The sequence below is a fragment of the Solea senegalensis genome, linkage group LG10 (assembly GCF_019176455.1).
Source record: "Solea senegalensis isolate Sse05_10M linkage group LG10, IFAPA_SoseM_1, whole genome shotgun sequence".
Taxonomy (NCBI): domain Eukaryota; kingdom Metazoa; phylum Chordata; class Actinopteri; order Pleuronectiformes; family Soleidae; genus Solea; species Solea senegalensis.
In genome coordinates, this window is record NC_058030.1 from 12,882,163 (window position 1) to 12,907,864 (window position 25,702).

Genomic DNA, 25,702 nt, shown 5'->3' on the forward strand with positions numbered 1-25,702 from the left:
AAAGGTGACTGAGGAGTGCTGAGTTCGGGATTATGATTTATTTATCCTTACTCCTTTAAATTTCAAACCAACGGTGTGGGACTGTGATGCACACTCGGGGGAGTCATCTTGAAAAGGAGAACAATTCAGATTTACCAGTCTTTTATTCGCTCACTAAAGAGAACATAGAGGCACAGTGCAGGGAAGGGACACAAGCATCCGAAGCTCCAATGCCAAAAAAAGTTAAAGAAAGGTATGGACAAAAAAAAGACTTTTTTGTCTGTATTTTAGTCCTCAGCAATAAGTTAGCTCTCTGTAATATTAATATTACACTAATATTAATAACAACAATTACAAAAGCAACAACATTATATAGAGGAATAAAGACATCTTAACATGAGCATGACACAAATGTAGAAGGTAGAATGGAAAAATGTAACATGACAAATTATATTATTTTAAGGATGCTTCTGCAGGGCTCCTACTTTAAAACTCCCTTAGTTTTCAGCCAACAGTATTGAATTGTTAAAATCAGAGGATTTCAAGGTACAAGCAGAGTTACACGGAGACAAAAGATCAGAGTAAATCATTAAAACAACCTTAAAATCAGACTTTAAACAAACCGTGTGACTAGGAGGATGTTTTCAAATCTCACTTTTGCGTTTTTCATTTAGATGTTGCTTGTGATTACAGTTCATTTAGTCCTACACGTGTGACCACAAAAAATGACAAATGCAAAAAAATATTTTACATATTTGTGGCCACATGTATATTTTTATACCTTCTTTTTTTTTTTTAGAGAGATTCTTAAAACAGGAGCGTTTTTTCCCTCCCTCACATTTCTCTGGCAGTCTTTCACTACTTGACTTGGCTGTGCATGTACCAGCAGCAACATACACATACACCGTCATCGCAGCGTGTTGTTACAAACCTGTAATGAGGCTTTATTTCATATTTGCAACACCGTTATGTCCATTTTCAAATTTTTGTGTAAAACGGAAGGTGCCGTGTGTTTTTTTTTTCTTTCCCAAATATGTGGTCCTTGCCGTCCATCATCCTCCACAGCACATTCTCTGCAGTTTAGAATTTCACTATCTCCGCAGAGCTGTCAGCGGCACGCCAGATCTCACTCTAGCTGCATATGAAGTCAATTATGTGCAACCGTTCCCCCTTGGTAATACATGGATGTCACACAGAGTGCATTTCTTTTGGGGGTTTCTTTGATATCCTTAATATGAAGTCCATCCATCATTACAGATGTTGTGGTCTCGAGCCTGGTGTGTCAGACATTTTTACAGTCGTCGTGAGAATGGGATGCATTTCTTATGGCGCAGGGTGTGTTTTTCTGTCAAGTAGAGCATGTGTGAGTTAACCTAAATAACCTAAAACCTCACTGCTGTAAACTCATTCACACACGGCTCTGAAATGCATGAATGCTGCACTGCATTAAAAAGTTGTTGTTTTTTTCGCTCATTACGTGTTGACAAGTGTTTTGAAATGTTGTGTTTGAACTGGCTATCTGGGATTTCCTTTTTTAAAGTGCTGTGTAAGTGAGAGGCCAACGCCGGTCCTCTGTCCATTAGAGCAGAACCGGTATCCTTCACCTGACAAAGTTTGGGGAAGGACACGGATGTTTCCAGTCTATTTCATTTAGTTCAGCCCAGCTCCCCCTTGGGAGCCCAAGTTTTTGCGTTTGAAGAGTAGATGTGTGTGAGGGGTAAATGGGACGGGGGTGATGGACCGGCGGGGGGTCTGTACGAGCGGACACGGACGCTGGGATGTGAATAGATGGTCTAAAATAAGAAGTAGCCCCTTGGTCAGAGTCGTGGCAGATGGAGGCTCAAAGAATGAAATGATGCCAGCATTCTTTGTGCAGTCTGGTGCCAGCAGTGCACTCGATGGACCACTTGAGACCAGGGTAGGGCCGATGTGATAAGACAGCTGCCTTAGCCTGACCTCCACAAGGTCATTTTGGTCTGAGTGGAGCATCTCGCTGATGAGGGGGACACACCCTGAATCCCCAGAATGACAGATAAGTTGAAAGTGAAACACTTTTTTTTTTTTTTTCCCTTAACAGTGGAACTTGAAAGTTAAACTTAATGTCAAAAAACCATTATAAATGTTTGCCCAGCCGCAGAGAGTTCTCCCTGTGTGATCGTAAGAAGTTGTATTAGAAGTGGAAGTTTTTACAATTTAGCACCCGGGTTTCTGAACTACGTTTTAAATGAGCTACCCAGTATATCAAAGCAAAAATTAGCATGGAGAAAGTTTGGAGGTGCTAATGACTTTGACTGTCCCTGTGGAAAGGCTTACTGTTCCAGAGAAGCTGCAGAATTGTGTGTGTGTGTGTGTGTGTGTGTGTGCGTCTGTCTGCATTACGGCGCGAGAGCAGAGTGTGATTCACTAGTTAATAAATCATGCCAGATGAGTTTATCATGAAGATACAGAAGCTCCTCTGGGTCCTGAGCTAACAGTGAGTATCTGGGAGCTGGTGCAACACATGATCAAATGCTGTTGTCGCGTATATCATTTTATAGCCCCTAACTTTTTTTTAACTTTGTTGCTGTCAAAAGGGGCAGGATGAGTGACTGTGTATCAAATATCCCAATGTGTTGCTTTAAGGAAAAGCAAGCAGACTTATCAAACTGGAAAAACATCTTGGCTCACGCTCTACATCCACTGCCACAGCACCTTAAAATCAGTTTTTATCTCCTTAATCCGTTTTGATTATCTGCTGGCAACAAATTAGCCATTCTTGTTTACATTCATTGAGTTCCTCAATGAGTACTTGGTAATTCTGCTGAACTTTCTCATCTTCGCTTTCACAGGGGCATTGATCGTATCTCCCCAGTGTGCATTGAAGATGCTCTTATCTTCATGCAGCTGGCGCAGCTTGTCATCCATCGGGGAGTGTATTTGGATAATCATCATTAAATTGACTTGATGGGCTCTGACGCAGTGACTAAATAAGTAACTTGTTACAGCAAGATTCCAGGATCATGCTTGTAGGACAAAAGATTCCTTGATCATGCCCATAAAGTCTGTCTCTCAATTATTAATATTAGATTTCTTTAGGAATCCCTCTTTTTTTTTTCCTTTTTTTTTGAGTGGACCAAACTCTTTGGAATGACTTTGAAGGCAGTAGCGGGCAGTTCACAATTTCTCCTGCGTTCCTCTCAGGGAATAAAAGTCAGTATAACGGCTATCTCAACTAATGACTTGGGAGAACAAACCTTGGTCTCTTAACATCTAAGACTTATTATTTTTAGCTCTGGCCAATGCTGAGCTTATCCCTCTTACAGGCAGCACGTTTTGTGATATCAGATGTGGAAATTAAAGCTAAATGACTTAAGGGGAAGATTGCCCACACTGCAAGTAGGCTACTCTGACCTTCAATAAAGCTAAGCTTGACATGCCTATTTCCCCCTTTTTAACTCGAGTCTTTTTTGATCAGTGGGTTTGTAACACGATGGCTCGCTGTTAACTGCCACCGGTTCGCCCACATTTCTCCGAGGTCCGTTTTCAGCGGGAATTCGTGGAGCTTGAATTTGTAGAATTGCCTGTCTTTCATACTTTTTTTTTTCAAACTTTCTTCTTATTTTTATATAATCAACTTCTGAAGTACTGATTAATTCCACAATCTCATTTCACATCTTGGATAAACAGGTTATCTGTTAGATGTGGCACGATGTACACAGGTGTCCACTGTTCCACCTGCTGATGAGTTTTCAATACGCTGGGAAGAGTTGCATAAAAGCAAATCACAAGTCTGTTTTTTTTTTATTTTTACCTCACGTGTGACCCTGTTACACACGCTGCAAAATCTCCCTTTAAAAGTTACCGTTTATAACGGTATTAGGTTGTAATTACTGGCAGTTTATTTTTGTAACATCTCAGTAGGTGGACTGGATACACTCTTTTGAGTTTTTATTTATTCATTTTAATATGCCTACTCTCACCTCTGTGCCTTCTGGTTCTCTGAAGAGCTGAGAGCTTCGAAGTTCCTGCCAGTGTTTTTGACTCTGTCTAGTAATGAGATGAAGTACGGCGCATAAGGGGAAGAACTCTCAAGATGCTTCTCCAGGGGGCTTTGGAATGTATTTGGTAAGATGTTTATGATGCCAGAGACCAGGGCTGGATTCTCATTAGCTGATCTTTCTCGTTGCAAGTGTTAGAGTGGCATTAGTCTTTTGGGTTAATCTTCAAACGGTCCCATATTTATACCCGGCAAATACCAGTGACTGCCTACAACGCGCTCGTGTGTACTCGGGGAACTTGCTTAGTTAAACGCCGCAGAATAAATGAAGAAATGTGAGCTAGACTTGACAAGATCAAACACGGTGGTGAACGTACAGACACTGGCCACTTTTGTAAGTGTGGTGCATTATTCATGTTCTCCAATATGGGGTTCTTAATGAGAGTCTGGTGGCTGTTTTTGGAGTTAGGATCATGGAAATCAGTTTGACCTGCACCGGAGTCTGTGGACAAAGCACGCCGTTCAAGTTACACTGAACACAGAATTAAAGGCCAGCCAAGTTCATCAAGCTCTCCAACTGACCAAGTTTTGGAAAACACATCTTTTTTATGTCTCGCATGTGTCATAGTTTTGCCTCTGCACTCTTAATTCACTATTTTCCGTGTGAAAAATGAATCATCAGAATAAGGGATGATGATGATAATTAATGTCAGAAATGAGGATGCTCTGCATTTTTCTGCAGCGCTGCTTAGTTTTTCCATGCATAATTCAAAAAACTTTTCTTAACGGCATAATAGACTATGATGTGCTGTAGACTTGACACTACCTCCGAAGGGTTGCTTTCACGCCAGGCTGTTAAGGCCTGTGGTTGAAAACAAAGTTTACTGCTAGCATTGTAATAAGCCAGCGCAACAAAATAAGGATTATCACCCTGCGGCGGGCTGGTTCAGTAGGAGGACGCTGAACCAAAGGCTGAGCATCCATCCTGTTAACACCACACATCCCTTGAAGAGTAAGCAGCAGGCTGCAGCCGAGCATGTTGTCTTCATCCTTGAATCAGAACTGGCAATAACATATTCAGACTGAAGGGCCTCAATTAGACACTTAAAAACTGTAATTGGCGTCTTTCTGCAGATTGCCTGTGGATATGTAGTGCTCAAATTAACACAACCACACTACATGTCTGTAATGCTGAGATTGCCATGCAGTCTGTGTGTGGCAAGGTAACAGAGAAGCAGTGATTTGTTGAGGTCCTGCATACACTGCTCTGACCTATTAAACTGTTTCCTGTATGAGCACTGCCTACTGTAGGTCGACCCCATGTAGTGAATGTTATACAACTGTCAAAACGGTAGCACATGGAGGCTTACATCCAGGAGAACACACACAGACACACACTGGCAGATCCACACTGTGCATCTGTGTTTTTCCACCAGTTAGTTAGAACCGAAGAAGCCTCCTGAGATGAGCGCTGAAACGTCTTCAAGCGCAGTTCAAGCGAGTCCTGTTGCCTACGGCCTTCAACTACTGAAGATTTCACTCAGGAGCAAAAATCAATCTTTATTTGTCTGATATTTCTTGTGATTTATATTGATACCGACTGATCTGAAAACTTTTATTAGTTATTGTTAGTATTATTATTCTGGTAGAATTATTCTGAGATAAAACCTTTTTTTTGGCGTAAAGGCAGAAAACTAGAGGAAACTAGAGGAAACTACAGGAAATGATAATGGCATTACTCAAATTGTTTGACGGTCAATCAACAGTCAAGACAATGATGGAGACCTTTGGAAAAAAATAGGCTCAGAGAGCTTGAAAAATAGGTCTGGTTTGGGGTTCCTTAACAGTTAGCTTTCCTGCCAAGTTACTAAGTACCTAAGTATCTGACCGTTCTATTATTGTAACAGTATCCATGAGCACCTAGCTACAGTATGAAAACATCCTGGTCTTTGCAGTCCCAACTATTTATTCTGCCATTCTTAGCTCCATTACAGCTCTCTGTCGCTTTACTGCGACTATGTCGACAGGCCTGACTGCTCTCCAGTCCAAACATGCCAGCTTCCCCGTGTCTTTTCTGCAGGCACAGGCAGCCCTCGGTTAGTCACTGAGGGACAAACACATGCGTATAGCAAAGGAAAAGCCCCAACCTCTGCCTCTGGAGTGTGAGTTCTCTCAGTTTAAAGAGCAGCTCGGCATGTATTCCAGAGCCTTCCAGGAGGGACCTGGTTAGTGGCCAGTACCTGTAGACCCCACCAGAATCCCACCAGAGCCCCACAGCTGGTGGTTGAGGAGCTATATGAGTGGGCTTGTCACACTCACTGTGGTTAAGGAGCCACCGGGGGTCCAGTTCAGGCAGGGGGCTCTGCCCATGGATCAGACGCTGGCTTCTGTCTCCGTGCCTTCATGCTGGCATCCTCATGAATGTTTCAGCAAAGTGCTGTGAGGTCTGTCCTGAGAGGCTGGCCTAATCCTGCGCTCCTCGAGCCATGCTGCTTCACCTTGCCACAGAGACACCGCTTCTCATCAAGGGGGCTGAGATGTGGTCAAGCAGATGCAGATATTGAACTTCCTGGTGGCTGCTTTCGTCTCTTTTCCGTAGCTTAAAAAGAGGCAGGTGGGATTAGAGCACTCAGGCATCCACCCCCTTCTCCCTGTCTTTTTTTTTTTCCCCTCTCTGATTGTTAACAATCTCCTTATCAAAATCCTGTCAGCACAGTGCTTTGTGTGATCCATTAGCATTTTGTTGTGCTGTGCATCTTGAATGGCTCGGTACACTTCTACAACCGCTAAATCTGGCAGGCGTCTTCAAACTGATACATTCACTACTAATGAGGCTGCTTTCATGCTCAAACTGCACTGGCACTTTTGTCGTTTTTCAATTTTTTTCTTTCTTGTTTTCTTGACCTAATTTATTTAAATCGTAAAAGAGTGGTTTAGTGTTGACAAACTGACGTGACCTGAAATGAAACAGCCATTACTGATTCAGTGAACACTATGCACACTACTGTAGCATTTAAATGTAATTCATGCGCACCCAGCATGGCTGTCTCTTTTTTCTCTCTTTGGTCATTGACTTCAGCTTGTAAGCTTCCTGTTTTTGATAATGAAAGGTAAAGTACATGTGCTCGTGTGTGTGCAAACACAAAAGAGGATAGATCATGGGTCAACCGCAGCCTCTCCTGCATCAGTGCAGCAGTAGCCTTTGCCCCATTGAAAGTGCCGGCTGCTGCTGCTGCCCACTCGCTGACTAAGTAAAGGCTACATTTGCATAATTATCTGTTTAATTGGTTGGCTGCCGCCAGAATACGGTCCGCTTTTTTTGTGGAGCTGTGGCGTCCACACTAAATTTGTTACAGAGATATGGGGGTAGAGATTACAAAGCAAGCAAACTGCCAGCTCATGGCTTTCTTCTGCTTAACCTGATAATCGTTTTTGCTCATAAACACTTTTTTGCCCACGCACATTTTTATGAGATAATTTGCCAAATGGTTTTAAAACAATCTTGTTGCTTTGATGTGACAAGAGTATCTGCTGTGATTAGGGATGTATAATTATGTTGCTGAAAATAAAATGTTGGGAGGAGGAGGAGTCCAGTAACATGTAATTTGCTATTAAGTGCAGTTAAATATTTTACCATTGCCAGCAGCATCTTGCTTTGGGCATGTAAGGCAGCTAACTAATAGACGTTGGTAAAACGTAATTTTTTAGAATGGATACAAACTTGTACATCGTAGAGATAATGGTGGTTGTTGCCCATCTGAATGAGCAACAACATACGATGGAGTCCCATCTGTGTTTTACAGTTCACTGACAGTGGTAAAGCATCAGTGCCTCCTCCCTCTTTCCTGAACTCCTCACATCCCCCATCTTCCTCCTGTTTTCATCTCCCAGGCTTCAGCTGTGTCCCTTTTGAAATGCTGGAGAAGTAGAAAAAAAAAATAAAGCTGATATTCATTAAATTAATCATTGGGAACAGGTCAGAGGAGCAAATTGAATACATGTTTGCCATCCGGTTCCCATTGGGTGGTGAAGACAAAAAGGTGTGATTTGTTTTTCCCTGACTAATGTTGTGGACACTGTAAACCTCCCTCTGAGAGATGCACTTCTTTTTTCTTCTCAACCTGGACTTTGTCTGGTGGGAAATGTAGTATTTAGGAGGAGCTATGTGAAAGACGGTTGAATCGACTTTGTTCCATATGAGCTCTGCTCTGCTGGGTGGTGTGCTTTGGTGTACATTCTCCGTTGCTGTCGTTGGTGAAGCTTGAGATCGCTGTGTGTATGGGTAGAGAGCTCCTTTGAAACTGACTATAGCATGGGTGTTTGTGCCCACTGTTGCTGCATTTGCCGCACTGAACAGCCTCTGATCAGCCTGAGCCTTTCCTGCAGAGAATTGGCGCAGCCCCCAATCCTGTTCTCTGTTCAAAGGTAAAGCAGACCTCTCGTAGGTCCACGTCTTTGAAGTGCTCTTCGACACCAGAGTCGTATCTTTGCCACTGCACATCTCCTGGCAGATGCCAAGAGCCAGTCCAAGAGAAGTACAACTGAAAAAAAAATAAAAATCAACTTCATTTGCAAGACAGTGCATTTCTATGGTTCCTATTCAATTGCAAGTGTGTTTCTTGAGCCTGTTGGTATTATTTACAGGAAGAGCGCACCAACAGCAGCACACAGTGGAGAATTAAAAGGGCTGCTGCATTTAAGCCCCCAGTGCTGGTTGGATGAAAAGATGAGCCTGGATTAGCAGTAGAACAATAGTTCCCTCACAAAGAGCATCCTCCATATAGCACATCATTGTAACTGCTGCAGATGGAAAGCTCACCTATTAGCATCCAAATGAGACTGAATATGCTGTTTGTTCATCAATCTTTAACCATGTGCATCATTTAGGCTGATATACTCTTTTTGGCCAAACTCCCCCTACTCCCATTTTGCAGCTCTGCTACGATGCCAGATGATGCAAAGATAATGCAAATGATCTCAACAAGGGGTTAAATTTAACATATCCCTGCTTGTTATGCAGTTTGCAAAAGACAGAGCATGGAACAAATGAAATCAAATGCATTTTAGCGCAAGAGGTATATGACCACCACAGCATCTCTTAGGAGTATCTGTCTTAATGATTTATACCTCCACAAAGACCTCTGAGAATTAGCAGTTAAGGGTGATATTCACGCCATCGTTTCAGTGTTGCAAATGAGTGTCCCTCGGATACCTAAAGTGAAAAGATGCCTCTTTGCTGGCGTCACTGGAAAAATACTCGTTTTGAGAAAGGAATTATATTCCATTGTTTCTAGTTTACACAAGAGATAGCCTAAACATTTGGGTTTGTTTTCCTGAGCTATCACCTCAGCTATGGGGTTGAGCAACTTGAGCTCCGTGCATGCAACGGGTGAGTCAGTGTTCAAGGTTTATTTATTGGTTGTCATGAAAACAAAGCAGTGGCTATGGAATAGACATCTTTGCACAGGGGACACACCCATGTCATAGCTCCGTTTGTATAAAATCATCCGTGATTGTACAATGTTGATGAATATACTGTAGGGGGTGAGGGTCAGGGTCATCTGCCATTGATCATATACAGATGGGGGCAGCATCTGTCTCCATTCAATATTAATGAGGTTAAAATTGCAGTAAAATCTGAATATTAAAAACAAAGAAGAATTGCAAAATGTTGTTTGGAGGAATAAATGACCGTAACATGCTGAAAGTTTTAATCACTTAAATTGACCAAAACTGCAGGAAAAAGCAATCGAAATGGGACGAGGGAAAAAGGAGAATAATAAAGAACAGGAAAGCAATAATGCAAATGCTTGCTCAGCATTCACACTGAGGCGAGGTGAAGCCTCCGCATCAGCATTTTGACAGAGGTGGGATGCCAAAAGACAAAGCTACATGAGGTTAAAGTAAAAAAAATTGCCCTGCTGTTGCCTTGTAGTTCAGCATGAAAAAGACGGAAAGACCACAAACGACTTGTCCAGATTCCAATACGTAGGTAATGACAAACATATTTCCTTAATTGTGATGAAGTTAAGAAAAGAGTGTCCATTCAGATTATTTCATTCCAACAATCACAGTCTTTCTCATGAACAAAAAGCAAAGTTAAAAACTACACACAGTTTGTTTTCGTCATTATAGAGCCTCCAGTGAATACCCTAAAGACAGCGTAGACTTCACTGTTGCAGATTGATTTCAACAGGATTTTACACAATGAAGAAATGAAGGCACTGCAACAGATTGCTCCTGCACTCCTTCATTCATGGGTGACCGATGTCCGCTCTGCTTTGGTTATGCCCTCGGTCACTGGTTTTCACTCACCTGATTTGATTGACTTTTTAAGAGTCCCGATCAATGCAAGGTCCCTGTCCTCCTTTGATCAAGCAAGCCACTTTCCACCTTTTTCCTCACATCTGTGGGTGACTGAAACCCTATCATTAGTGTGGAGACCATTCATTGGATGTTCACCATCCTGTCCTAGCGTAGGCATTCAAATGAAGACATATCACTGTGGCTTTGTTCACTGAACAGATGTTTGACCCTGCAACATGAACATGAACACCATCAGCTGTGGGCAGAGTCATTATGAAGCCTGCTCTGCTGTTGGCCGCTATTCCCAACTGATGCACCACTCGGTCCCTGCCACCCCACTCGAGTTCCCATCTTTTCTTCCAGCAGATCTCAATTCTGATCCCCCAGGGTAATATATTTCCAGGCGTACTAATCAGGGTCAGTGTCAGTTTTCAGGTTCTCATGTTGGACTTAAGACAAGGATGAATTTTTTGGGAAATAGGAACAGCTTTGCAGCATGCCACACCTGTGCTGTTCGATGGAGTGCCAACAGTATGTCGTTTTGATGAGGAAAAACACCTCATACTTAATCATCCACGATAGCTGTTCATGTTACAGTCAAGAGGTTTCAAACCTTACACACACGCCATATTCAGGATAATAGTAGGTGCTGTTTGAACATTATACACACACGATTTTCATTGATCCCGCTTACTGATTCAGTCATCCTGCTTGAGTGGAAATAGCTTCCATTTGGTCTCAGGAATCATGCATAGAACACTGTACTGTTATTTTACAATTACAGGACCACATGCTTATGATTTAACAACCTTTTGGTTTGACGTCATATCATTGCTGTTTACACTTAAACCTTATATCCATGTTTTTCCCACCAGAATTCCTGTTCAGATGTACAAGTGCTCTTCCATATGTGTTGACCACCCCCAGCACGCAGGATGCACGAGTGCCAATCGGAACAGAGATGAGACGCAGCATTGTTTGAGTGTTTACACTGACAAACTCTTTCATAATTGCAAACAGCTTTCAGGCCTTTATCTCGCACAAAACGAAATTTGCGACTGGCTGCGTCTGTACAGTATCAAAATGATCTCTGTCCATGTTTATTATCTATCAAGCAAAGCACCGTCACCCCTCGTATGTAAATTCCCTGCTCGAATAATTTGCACCACGTCTCACTACAGTAGACCACACTACATCATTATATAGTAGATTATATTATACTTCCATTTTAAATATAGTTATTCATAATATAATAAAGTCAGCCTTCCATTAATTTCATTTGTATACGCCAGCCCATATATACACCATATAACACCAGCAAAGCAATGTCACCATTTAGTGTGTGTGTGTGTGTGTGTGCTTCAAATGAAGACAAACATTTACCGACACGTTTTTCTTGTTTACAATCGTTGGCACAAATAGGAATGTATATGGGAACTGACAAAAAGGTAACTCAATAAAGTTAATATATAAAAATAAAGGCAATAAAGGCGGCGTGTTGAGAAATGTGGGTGCTGGTAAATGGTCTGTATTTATATGGCACCGTTCTAGTCTTTATGACCTCACTCACCGCTCCACCACTGAGCTACCGGTCTCCCGCTGGTGCACCTACAATGAAAAAGGTAGGTGCACCAGTGCAACTTGTGCAAAAGTGTAGTCTGGAGCCCTAGTTGGTGTCTGAATGAAGTGCCTTAAAAGATAACCTAAACTTAAAACTGATGTCACTGCGGGAGAAATGCCACGTCTAGTCAATTTCCTGTGTGTTTTATAAAGCCACAGATGTGGATTCACCACATCAAAAGACAAAAACCCTGTGCCTGAAAATGGACGTCATCTTCTTCAGGCTCTTTAGCAGAAATGGGATGACATCATGGGCTCTGTAAAAATATGGGTTTATTGTGCGGGTGCATTCAGAGTGACATCACAGCGTTCAGAGTGCATTCGCTACTATATTTGCTTGTTATCCGGACCAGAAAGTCCAGACTGGGCTTGAAGGAAGGATATAAGTGAGCAGCAACCATCACAGCTGACTGTAGTGCACCAATTTAGATTATCAGTGCACATTATCGACATATCAAGTGATTGCATCAAACATGAAAAGCTGCCAAAATAGCAGAATTAATCGCACCACTCGGAAGTTACGCTCAGCTCTGTGAAGCCATTTAATAATAATTCTAACTAGCAGCTGTTTTCTTTGTACAGCCTTCAAATTCATTGTCAAACTCATGTACAGTCTCAACTGACAGTTGCCGTGATTCACCCTCTGTACAGTGCCTGTGTTGCATCAGACAACAACGTTTGCCACTAAAAAGTGAACACATTATCGACAGTGGTAAAACACAGAGCTGAAAGGGGTGGGGGGGGGGGATACTGGACATAAACACATCTTAAGGACATAAACACAGTTGTCTTTCTGGATGTCTGCTCTGTGTGTAAACTAGCAATTGTATGGCCAACAGACTTGCCATATCATTTTTTTTAATCAACTTGTTAAATAGCAATGTTACATTTACGGCTTGGTAAGCTTTAATAGTAATCCTCAAAATTTGGCCTTCAATGCACACAGAAGTATAATATTACAACTCTGAATTCTTATTTTATGGCTACGATGATCGGTATAGTCACACTTGAGGTCCTGAGCAGCAAGGAAATAAAGCACAGGCTTTACAGTATATGCCACTGCAGACCAGCAGTGGCAGCTCCCAGAAGGTTGTAAAGGACACTAAGCATGAAGGGTATAATTTCAGTCCGTCAATGAGCATTTCACCTCTCTTCAACTTTAGTTGCATATTAGCTTCTCTCTCTGTACCTTTCAGGGTTTCCATCTTGCCAAGTGTACAATATTAATTTGCCGTGTCTGTTGTCATGATGCAGTCAAAGCTGCAATAGAAAGGAGATATGAAATTTGTTCGAATGTATTTGCTTCTCATGACTTTGTATACTCGGCAATCATCATTACGCCAAATAATGTGAAACATTATGCCTCTACTACATCTCCATCTATTTGATTACCTTATAATCTCCTGGACAGAGTGGAGATTTGCAGCGACCAGTGCATTTAAACCCTCTGGAACCAATTGTAGGAGAAAGGCTGTCTTGGGATGCCCTCAGTGGAGAGCAGCTAGGCTCATTAGTTAAATCCCCACCGTGGGCTAATACAGCCCTCTAGGAGCGAAGGAGAGTGGGGGAGAGAAGACATTTCTTTGACTCCTTCTCAGGGGTTTCTTTCCCACATTTTCTTGCATGCATCAGCAGCTGAGGTGATGCACGTCGCGAGTTTTGAAGTCGCCTTTAGCGCTCTATCCAAGCCCTTTATTTCAGGTTTCACCGAGCCAGTGCGCTGTGCCATGTGGGCAGATGCAATGAATCAATCTTAATCAAATTACATGTGTTATCGGGCTGTTTATGGTAATGAAAAATACCAGCATTTTAAAAAGGTTATTTTCATGAACTTCACACTTTGAGAAGGTCTGGCCCGGCCCAGAGGATTACTGACAATGAACAGACTATCCCAAAGGTTCTTCAAAATGTGGCTTACACATGCATGCAAACTGACCTTTTCTATTAGTAAGTGAGAGTAAAACTCTTGTTTTGTTCATAATGATTGGGGAACTGGAGGCCACAATGCATGCAGGTCCCCACTTAACCAGAATTTATCTTTTTGGCAGTAAGAGGAGGGGTTTTGAGTGCCGTTATCTATGGCCTCCCCCTTGAACAAGTAAACAGCCCATTTATTATTAACTCAGGTTTAAGGTAGAGCATTAATCCTCTCTGACAGTTTGCCTACTTGTTAAGGCAGCCAGTTCCTCCTCCACAGCAGATGGTTTTCAGCTGCTGTTACTCGACTACGCAGCCCCACTAGATAAGCACCGAGAGCCCACAAAGTTTGTGCTGCACTGTCTGAGGCTGCAATCAGTTAATGTAAGGCGATTGCACTTAATGATTTCAAAGGTGTATCTGTTTGGTAATCTCAAGATACCACAGAGACTGTTCATGGAAGAACCCTGTCACATTTTTGGAGATTTTGAATCCTATTTCATCTCCAGCTCATTCAGAAATAAACTGGCTTTTGGTAAATCTAAATTTCCTCTTGGACTACACTCTATTATACATTTTAGACGTTGGAATTTGCTGTTGTGCTCTGCCATTGGAGGACCGTAAAGTTGACCCCTCTTCACTTTCCCCGCTGTTGCTGTTGATAATTGCACAAGAGCTCCCGTAGAGACAGCTGTTAAAGTGTGTCCTGGGTTGAACTTACAAACTGAGTCACCCTTAGACTGGCTTGTCTGCTTTCCCTCAGACTTGTCTGCACAAAATCCCTTTTACAGCAGGACACAGTAGTATGACGTCTCTGTGTCTTAACAATTTAGCAGGCCAGGGTTCTTCAGTACAAATACACACTGCGGCTCCTGCTGTGCACAGTATTAACACAAAAACCTCCGCTGTCCAGGTCTCATTCAACTCTACACTTCACTAGAAGTGTCAATACTGGCTGAATGTTTTTGCTCGCAGGCTGATTTTATGCTTGGAATGAGGCTGTTTTGTGTTGAAGATGAGGGACGCTCTCCTATTTTACCAGTGTGCATGCATAGGACTCAAACTTAAGAAAATATATCAATAGACTGGGCAATGCAGACTTTACTACGTTGGAGAATGGGATATCTGTTTGCGCTCCACCAAAACTAAAGCTCATGGATCAGTTTGAAGCCTCTGGGAATCAAGTGTGAAAGTGAGAGAAAGGGGGGGGCAAAGGAGGGAGAGAGAAGGTACATTCCATCTTGAAGGCCTTGTCCCCTTTTTTGAGTCATGGCAGCACTCCCTTTGTAACAGTGGAAGTTCTCGCCTTTTGCCTGTAAGAGTGAAAGCACAAGTGACAGCAGGACTAATATTAATAGTTTATAGGTTGGAACCGAAGACAGGCCCTGCACATATCTGTAAGTCTTCAGCATTTGGCTCATGCCTCTGGAAAATACATTACATTATCAAACTACGACATATATTCCGTTGCCGCCTGAAACAGCCTATCAGCTGTTATATTGTACGTGTTAAAATAATAATAAAATACACCGATACCATATATTTTTCCACATCTTATTTTTGCACACCTTTTTCCGGGAGTATCTAAACATTTCTTTTGCGATCTCAAACAATGTGCGCAGCAGTCAGACCGGTATAAAGAAATAGTTCGATTTTAATGAACACAGCCCCAGTTTTGTCTCCGTCACTGATTGTGAAGGAGGAAATGTATTTGACCACTGCTGCGATAAATCAGCAGGCATAAAGAGATGCATGAATTACGACATTGAGATAATTCTGTCATTCTTTCGTCCGTTTCACACATTCATTTCTGCTCTGTTAGTTTCGGGGGAAGAGTGGGAATGTTACACAATAGAGTATCGGGTTCAATTAAGCGTATAAGTCACTAAAACACTTCAATGCTGCCGCATTCAGCCCGCACCATTCACATGCCGTGGTGAATATGGCTTTGTACGTAGAGTTTTGCCCACAAGTGGGGTCTTTTGCAACATTTTTAAGTTGTCCATTCAGACGTGCCGTGCTATTGCGAGCACATGAAATAGGAAAGGAAAGATTTGTTGGAATCACCAGCTCCCCAAATGAAATGGAATATCTTATTTTTGTGGGCATGCTTAATTTGGATTAACCATATGAAAGCAATTAAACGGAGGCTTCCATTTACAGGATGACGGGAACAGAAAATGTCAATTTAACTGTTACCACTGGAAAGTATGAAATGAGACTGATTATTGCAACCACTCTCTGCTTCTGTTCCAGCGCAGTGTGTGTGCGTGTGTGTGTCTTTGATGTCATCAGCAAGGTCACATAGAAGGCAGTACATCCTTCGGCTCATTCAGCTCCAGGTTTTACCCTTCCCCTCGGCAGACAGGCCCACGCTCTGCAGCCAATGAATGAATTAGTGTTTCTGTTTGCTTGTGCATGATCCCGTGTGTGTGTGTGTGTGTGTGTGTGTGTTTTAAAGAAAGCAAGGAAGTGAGTGAGGACTTGAATTTGCATGTATACACAACAAACGTGACACAGTGACAGTGAGTGTGCAGGCGAGACAGAGACTGTTTATATGTACACCAGCGCACACTCACAACATCTGATGGTATAATCCATAACTTTGCCACTAAACTGTGATACCTTTACCCACAAGAAGGAGAGCTGAAACTGCACTATGCGGGGATTGTGACCTGCTGTTGGAGCCAAACAACCATTGACTCTCACACTCACACCGAGCGTCCAGTCGACCTTATCTACATGTTTTTGGACTGTGAGAGAAACGTGTAGTACCTCGAGAGAACACACTGTTTGTTTGTTTTCCATTTGTGCTAATTACTCCTTCCATTTGGAGCACAATAGCGGAACAAAGTGAATCAACGTGCTTCAAAGAGATAAGATTTCATCCGTTTGAAGTGGACAAATAAAAATGTGTCTCAAATGCCTCCTCACTAGATTCACACCTCCACTTGGCCCTGCTCTGTCCAGTTGTGATTGGATCACACAAGATATATGTGAGTGGCAAGTCTGAACATGACCTCAGCCTGTCCTGAAGGTCCTCACAGTTATGTAAGTGACCACACTATGAGGCATGAAAAAAAAAACATTTTTTTGTCCGTAAGAATAGATTTGAACAGCGTTTTCCTCATCCTACGGCAACCATTGTTGTTGTCATAAGCATCCAAAGCGTCGAGTCGTCCAAATTCTTTGTTTGGTGTGACTTTCCGAGCGGTTGCTAGTTAGCTGACGGAGTTGTCTTAAACTCTCGTTCCTCCTGCATAATCACATTCTCTGACAGTAAACCTCTTTTTCCAGAACCTTGACAACTGTGCTGCTCGACAGATTTTCTTCCCGATTCATTTCCACAGCAAAGACATCAAGAGACGCTGTGAAGTCGGTTCCACGTTACTGTCTTTTTGTTCCACTTTTCTTGATATACATTGAAGGCCACTTGCCATTTTAAACCGTAGCATCTCACCAAGTTTCCTTTAAGTCTCGTCGCCACCTGTTCTGAAGGAAATGTGGCCAACTGAAGTAAGGAAGGTGGGAGTCACAGCACAGTTTATTACATCCCTTCTCAAAATAAGTTTTATTCCAAGTCAATGCCAATGATGAACTGTATTAAGTGTGAATTATAATGTCAGGTTATGGCTGATGATAATAACGATGTTGCACCTTTAAAACAGAGGCAGCTCATTTACTTTTGGTGGAAGCAAAATGTACAGCACTGTGCAAATGTCTCAGGACACCACGGGCAAATTCTGTGAGCAGCGGCATTTGGGTTGGAATGATGTGACTGGAAAATGGTTTAAAACGAGTTGAACTCATACAACATGTGTATGTCATGCTCAAGCACGCCTTCAATAAACGTGGCGTAATAGACCTTATACCACAGCAGATATTTTGCAAACACCAAATCGTAGGACAAACACAGGTTTCACCAATAGCAACACTTATGGTTCCAATACAGTTTTAAGAAAGCCAGTGTTGTGCTTTTGTTCCAGTGTAAGGGTAGGTCCCAGTAAAAAAACAAAAACTGTAGAAGCTTTATTTTTTCTTTTCAGAAAAAAATATTTGATCTCACCACTGCATGCACATTTCCTTTATTTTCTGGATGTGCTCCTGTAAGGTGATAGAGAAATAATACATGACATAATACATGTCAGATACATTGAAATAATAATAACAATAATAATAATATACTGATAATAATAATAATAATAATGATAACAATAAAAAAAGTTTCATATCAGATTTTTTTTTTCTCATGTGATTAAAAAGTTGATGCTTTATACTGAAAGATTTAACTGTATCTGAGTTGTGTGCCCCTGCAGTGTCCTTCCCCTTTTTGCAGCGTACTGACCCAAATTAACACTGTGCAGTTACTGGGTGCATTAGAGTGGCGGGTGCACATGTGTGAATGTGTCAGGAACGAGAATTTGTGAGGCAGAGTGCATAAATGTGTGACACCAAGTGTGAGAGTAAGAGTGAAAAGGTAGAGAGGATGCATGTGTTTCAGTGTGCGTGTGTGTGTACTTACTGTGTGTGTGTGTGTGTGGGCCTGGTGTACACTGTGCTGGGGGCCAAAACACTAGAGATTGCTTTGATCTGGATTCTCTGTGTCTCGTCCAATCACAATCATGTCACCGGCTCCCCACGGCAGGAGCGACTCATTCATGGTGCAGAGAGGAGACCCTCCTGCATGTTATTACTTTATATACACTTCATTTTACAAGAAGTGTGCTCACAAAATGGCTTCATCCATATCCCACAGACGGCTCACAATACTGGTGGACAAAAGGATTGACGGGGATGCCACTCACAAGTGAACTAAATAATAGTAAACGCTACAGCAATTAACCAACACAAACATCCCAGAGAGTTCTGCTAGGTTTGTTTGCACTGGTTTGGCTGATTTCAGATGAGAAAGTAGTTCATTTGCTCAAAGATAGTAGAAAGACTTTAACCACCATGTCACATCACTGAAATATTAACATCCAGTTAAGACCTCAGTCAACCATTGAGGTCTTTTTTAAAATCTGTCTCGCAGAGTCGGACACTTCAAATGGATGACTTTCTTGAAAATCGCCTCGGTTAAATTATTTAAAATTTTCACTGCATATTCTGACATCTCGATGGAAGAAAATCCACCTTGAATGGGTCTTGACCATGTAAATAATGTCAATGATTAAATTACAAAAAGAAAAATGATGCATATGCAAATGACGAAATTGGATGGAAAAAAATGTTGACTTAATGACTTAATTAGGGGATGCAATAAGTCTTGTTTGTGGCTGCTTTTAAATTACAATGGTGCTTAAGTCATGATTATTGAATTCATTGATTTTCATTGATTAATTGGCTTTCTTTTATTTCTTTGCGCCATATTACAAATACATCATTATAGCTGAATCATTCTGGTTTGTGGACAAAACGAGACATTTGAGGTTTGGTAAACACCGATCAACATTTTTCAACATTTATTGATATTTTACGAAGCAAACAAGTACTTGATGAATCGATTATGAAAATAATGACTTAGTTGCAGCCCTAGTGTGTGGCCTGCATGTTGTTTCTTTGACACAAGATTTTAGGTTAATGTTGAAGAACGCCTATTTAAAAAAAAACAAAAAAACCCTCATTCTCAGAGGGATTAAATCACAAGCAGTGCAGACAAATCTCACTCCGTTGATGTGTTCGCTTGCTCGCAAAAGATGTCAGAGAGAAAAAGCCACGGCAGTCATGAAGGATGAGACTTTTTATCTCTGATAGCTAACACTTGATAAGCCACCATTAAACATTAAGTGTTATCAAAAAGTACACAAGACTTCTATTCCCTAGGAGAGCCATGTGTCTCACTTGCATGAGACATGCGTCGTTATTCTGTGTGCTTAAATGAAAAGCAAGACATTTGGCACCGACACTGTGAACCTGGCTGAAGAGAATGAACCAGACCAACAGTTGTACACACATGGCGTCAGTAGTACAGTTTTAAAAGGATCCCCAAAATGTTTCATACCCTCATACTAATAACTTGAAGATATCTATTTTTGCTGCGTGCAGAACCTTTTGTACTGGTGTCACACGTTCTCTCTTTCTCTCCCTGCGTCATTCACAGACCTCAGGTTAAAACACTCGCCTGCCCTGTCTTTTTTTCACAAGTACATTATAGCGTGTGCAATTTCAGTGGACTTTCACCAATAATAATATAATCAGTCTTTAGTAAACATGTGAACACACAAGTCATCATTAACTCCCAGGACATATTAATGAGTCAAAATCATTGTCCGTTAACGATTAATGGATTAATTGACTCAAACCTCAAACAAGCTGTGAATTCTTATCTGTGGACAAATGCAGTGATGGTAACGCTACTTGAGCTAATACATGACACGAATAAATACTGTATTCACTCATGACTCTGTCACTGATCTGTTGACCAGACCTGGAGCGAGATAAAATGTATACCTTGTTTTTTTAGGACACTCGGGAGCAATAGACTCCAAAAGCTCCAAAGGATCGAGCTCTACAATGTAGCAAACTAGAAAGGCCTGCAGTATGTAGTCAAATCAGCTCTGTGGACTGTCTGCTCCTCATTCCCAAAACTAAAAAGACATCCGCTCAAGCTGTCTCCACAAGCTTCCAACATTATTGGAGACCCCCTGGATACCCCCCCGTTCACCTCCCTTACTGCAGGCAGTCCCAAAACCATCTGCACACAGACCAACAGGCAGAGAAAAGCTTTTTTTTCCCCTCCAAGCTGAGGAACCTATACCCTCCACCACCACCACCACCACCACAGTCTGCCCATGACTGAGTGGAGTGCTGTTTTGTTATGTTTTGAAATGCATTTACACTAAGGAGTCTGTCTATATTGGCGCCATATTTCCACTATTGGCTGTTACAGTGGGGCCTAGCACTGTTCTGCTATATCCACTGTCTATTCTCATGCACCTACCTCCAAATATTCACATAACATGTGCAGCAAGAAGACATCGTTCCGGCCGTTCAGGACCCGGCCGGAACGAGGGCCCTTCTGCATGGAATTCGCATATTCTCCGGTTTCCTCTTACGGTCCAGAAACATACAGAGTTGAGGATTGGACACTCTAAATTGACCGAAGGTTGTTTATTTCGACGTGGCCCTGCGATGGACTGCTGACCTGTCCAGCGTGTGTACCCCACCTTTCACCCTGTGAAAGGTGGGGTACACACCTTTCACTGTACAAACTGTACAGCCCCATCTGGTGGATCATACAGTTACACTTTCCCTGAAGAGCAGTGGAGCTTTAAGTTGCTCTTAAATGCGAGCGAATGCGAACAGTGGGACTTAATATATCTGTGCAGCGACATTTTTTATAAACTATAAAAACTATCATCATGGCATAACAGGCATTTTGCTCTTTTACGTTGCTGTTAAAGTTTCAGAGATCGTTGTGTGGCTCATGTATTTTCTTGAATTCAGAGTAATAGGAGAGAATGACAACATGACAGAAAGCCAGATTTGTTGATAAGGCATATTGACACTGACTGATAGGTAGCAAAATTGTCTGCTTCCATTACCTTTTGGAATTGAAATACGTGTTGTGTCCTGTCATTTGTGTTCATGGTAACTTTAGCCCTTACCCAACATAAAAATCACATCACGTGGCAGCGCTAAGACAAGTGTCTGATTTAATATACTGTAACTTGCGACTTTTAGTAGACACAGTAGAAACAAAGGACTTTATGTTTTATTGTGCTTCAGTAAAAGTGGATATTAAGCATCTCATGTTTAGGCCGTGTTGATTTTTCCTTTGCAAGTTATCATTTATGATGAAACAGTAAAATAAACCAATTCACTGTCCATTCTCTGCATTAGGTCATTTTATTGGACACACAATCACAGGAGAGCAAGAACCTGGAGCAAGTTGTTAAGTACAAAGAGGCTGATGCCGGGGACCTGTAAATGATGCATATATGGACCGAGCACACAGTACAGTCCAAACACCTGTCTGACAGGAACAGCTTTTGCCCACTTGTGTTACACATGCGGGGGTAAAGAGCTGGGGAAACTAAAATGCAAATAAAACAATAATGACTTCTTTCTGCTTTGCAAAACAGAGAGGGCTTGCATCTGTGGGAGGGGTGGGATGTCTAACAAGAGCTAATGCTGTTTATAATAGCAGAGTTTTTGCATCTAATCACAATGTCTATTCCCGTGGGTCTGCTGCTTCTTCATGCTTCTCTTCAGACTGGTAGAGCACCTCTCTTCCAGGAGTGCTGTATTTTTAGGATCTTGTGAAGCTTCCTCAGCTGCATACAGAATGAGATGCTCGCCTTTAGGGGGATGTCGAGTTTGAAGATGATGTCCTTTGGATTTGATTAATTCAGCAACGGAGAGAAAAAGCTGTCCCTGACTCAAAATAGACTCCTTTTAAACGACTATATTGCTGTTGTTTCCGTCCTATTTTTTTTTACTGTTTGGTTTCTCTGTCACTTATAAGCGTCTCACGACAGGAAGCAAATACTAAGTTATAGGGCTTTCAGTGAGAGGAGCCTGTTCATGGGTGAATCTGCATGTGTGTGAACATGCATGTGTTTTGCATGAGCTCAGAGGAGCCTGTCGCCGTCATCGCAGAATTGTTTTTACCCATGTCCTCTCTTCCATGCTGCTGTTGTCTCTGCCGATGCAACATTTGCCCAGAGCACATGCTGCCTGATGCTAACCATCAAGGCCTGCCTCTGTTCACTCCTGATTTACTTGTCGTATATTTTGTAGTAGTGGAATTTTTGCTCATGACTTCTGAAAAAAAAACATTAGTCACAGGTAGTACTGAAAATGTGGAGGGAAAGCGTTATAGCTGCCAAGGTAGAATGCAGTTAGTCATTTATTTCAGCGGTCAGAGGAAAACTCCCACACTGAAGTTTGTGGCTGCTGTAAATTGTCTAGCTGAATGAACCACTCTCGCTATAAATAGGAGATTTTGATGTCAACAAAATAGTCCACAGATGTCTAACACTGAGACACTGCGTGAGTGGAGTTGTTTTTGCAGAAATCAGTTATTCACAAGGGCTGCATTGATCTTTGTAATGGATCCATGGCTGATCTGTGTCATCTATTTGTTTTTTTTGTTGCTTAATAAAGCAAAAATCCTGCCCCCACTCAAAAACACACATGTTCCCTGAAAGATTACAGCAAATCTTCAAAAGCCATATGCACCAAATCTTGTACTTAATATTCTGCCTCATTTAGCATCTTGAAGAGAGACACAAGATACCGGCAGTCTTTGCAGCAATCTCTTAAACTGACACGATGTAGAATTTCAACTTTCAAATAATGTATCCAAGATTATTCTGATCATGACGGGGTGCACTGGCACGATGCAACTCCTGGCTTCGGGTCAGTGCCACAAGAAGAACTACAGCATTCTACTTTACGTCATAGACTTATGCCGTAGTTTGCTTGTCAACTACATCTGGTGCATTTGCGCTTGCTGTGTGTCAGGCCGCGTTACTGAAATCATGTCTTCAAGTGGTTGTGTTTTGGGGGGGGTGTGTCTCTGGCAAACTGTGACAACACCATCCAGTGCCTCGTTCCATAGGAGAGAGGCTGCTGCTGCTGGCGACCTGGAAGGGCTAATTGTGTATCTGTATGACTAGTGTGCAGCCGCGGGATGACTAATGAACAATCCTGAGCTTTTGAACACGTCGTTCACCTCCTTGAGCGATAATTAATGGCTCATTGGGAAAGGAGTGAATTTCACCCCATTCCCTTTTCTCTCTATTATCCACTATTTTAACACTGACCTCCTCTGCATACTGACCACGTATTAAAGTCTCCATCAAATGTCCACCTGTGAAGTGTGTTTTTCTAATGAATTAAAGACGGACTCCTTGCTTTCAGCCTGGTGAAGACGGCAAAAGTGCATTAACAGTGCCATAGATAAATTCCAAATTCAGATATTATGCGCAAGTTAGAATGTGGAGTCACATGCAGTCGTACTCTGCAGCTGCTGCTCTCAATTACTGTCGGCTTCTGTACATTTTTTACTCTCTTTTATTAGCTGTGAAAATATTTATGCCATGTTTTTCCTTTTCTCCACTACAAATCTTCGGGTGTGTCGGCGTGCAGCCCTTGGTGAATGTGCCTGCCGATCTGTACCAGTGGTGCCCTTGTGTTGTGCAGTGTTGATATGAAGGCTGTGAGCTGACTGCTGCATAATAACTGGGAGTGGAGGAGAGTAGCTCCTGATCTGACGAAAAACAGCAGCTGAAGTGAAAATGGCTCAATTAGGGCAACCATAAACTCGTTAGGGCCCACGTTGCACCCGCCAGGGCCAGGGCTTTTTTATTTGCTGCTGCTGGTAATATCGCCTCAGCACATTAAAATGTGCACTTGATGGGCGCTCAGGAGCGCTGGCTGTGTCAGAGAGTGCTGTCCTGGTGGACATTTAAACAAAGAATGAGCCTACCCCACTCCCTCAGCAGAGGCACAATTACCAGTGCTGGGTTTTTTCTTCCTGGGGAGAGAACAAAACATAGCCAGGTGTGCAGGCTTTTTTTCTCCTACAGCTCAATAGAAGGGATTCATTTCTCGGGTTATATGGTGGGCAGCATGACGTCATCGGTGAAGTACGCGATCCTGCACCTACGGGATCAAAGCAAAAGTCTTAAATCGCGGGTTATGTCGCTGACAGGCTGTAACAATAAGGGTCCTTTCTCGCGCGCACGTCTGTCTGCCAAACAACTGAAGTACGCACACCTTTTTTCTAATGCAGAGCTGAGATGTACACAGACAGATGATCACAGTGGCAGTTGGGCAGCCGATAGCACTATCCTCCGGCTGCTGCCCACATTTGTGTCCCTGACAATTAGACTCTAGGCTGACAGGAGAGCATGGTTCAGCCACTGTGTTAAGAGACTTTGTCAAATGTGTAGCCCATCAAAATGCATGGGCCGCCCCAGCTGAAGTCAGTCACCCCCTATTAACGGTGGCCCTATTAGCTCCTCCCGTGACCTGTGAGCTGGGAAATGAAAGGCGTGGAGGTGCAGTCATTTATATAACCAATGTCAGGGTGCGTCGGACATGGACACCCCTCGTCTCCTCGCGCCTCATCAGCCTCTCTGATCAGATGGGGATGCATAATACATCAGACGGCCAGTAAGTGGAGGAGAGACATTCATCACTGTCCACCTTTCAAATTAGATCTCACAGACATGGCAATCAGTCAGACACATCAGTATTCAGTCCTGGCTGAAGGCTCTCCTGCAGAGTCATCTCATCCATTAAAGCTTTACAAACCTTTCTTTAATGTAACAAATACTTTATGAGTACAAGCTTGACTGTTTAGTTTTGTTGTATAAGGTCATTGACTGGTTAAATGAAAGCCAAGGATTGGTTTCCGTGTTTTTGAGGCTACCCTTGGACACTGTGAAAGGTTCATCGTATTTCGTCATAGGAGAAAACTTTTTGGTCAAAATTAATTCTGTTGGATGCCACATAGTCTGTATTTTGTCTCATAGATAATAACCTCCTCCACGGAGGTTATGTTTTCATCTCTAAGTTTGCCTGTGGTTCTGTTAGCAACTTCCTGTCTTCAGTTTTCCACGATCTGTATGAATTTTTTGTGATGGGTAGGTGATCACCCAAGTATGATCCCATTCAATTTTTGGAATAATCTACCCACTGATGGCGTCACAAAGATTATCAGGGATTATCAAAGTCCCTATCGCCAATCATTCGTCATTCAATCAATACATTCCACCGGATCTTATTCAGATTACGGACCCTGCGGCAATTAAGTTCTATACAAACCCAGAACGTCCTCTGGATCAAGTGGATCTAAATGTAATTCCATTGCTCCTAAATATTTCCAGTGCTCTCTCATAAAACCTATATCTCAGCTGATGAACATACAACAAACTGTGTTGAAAGAAAAAG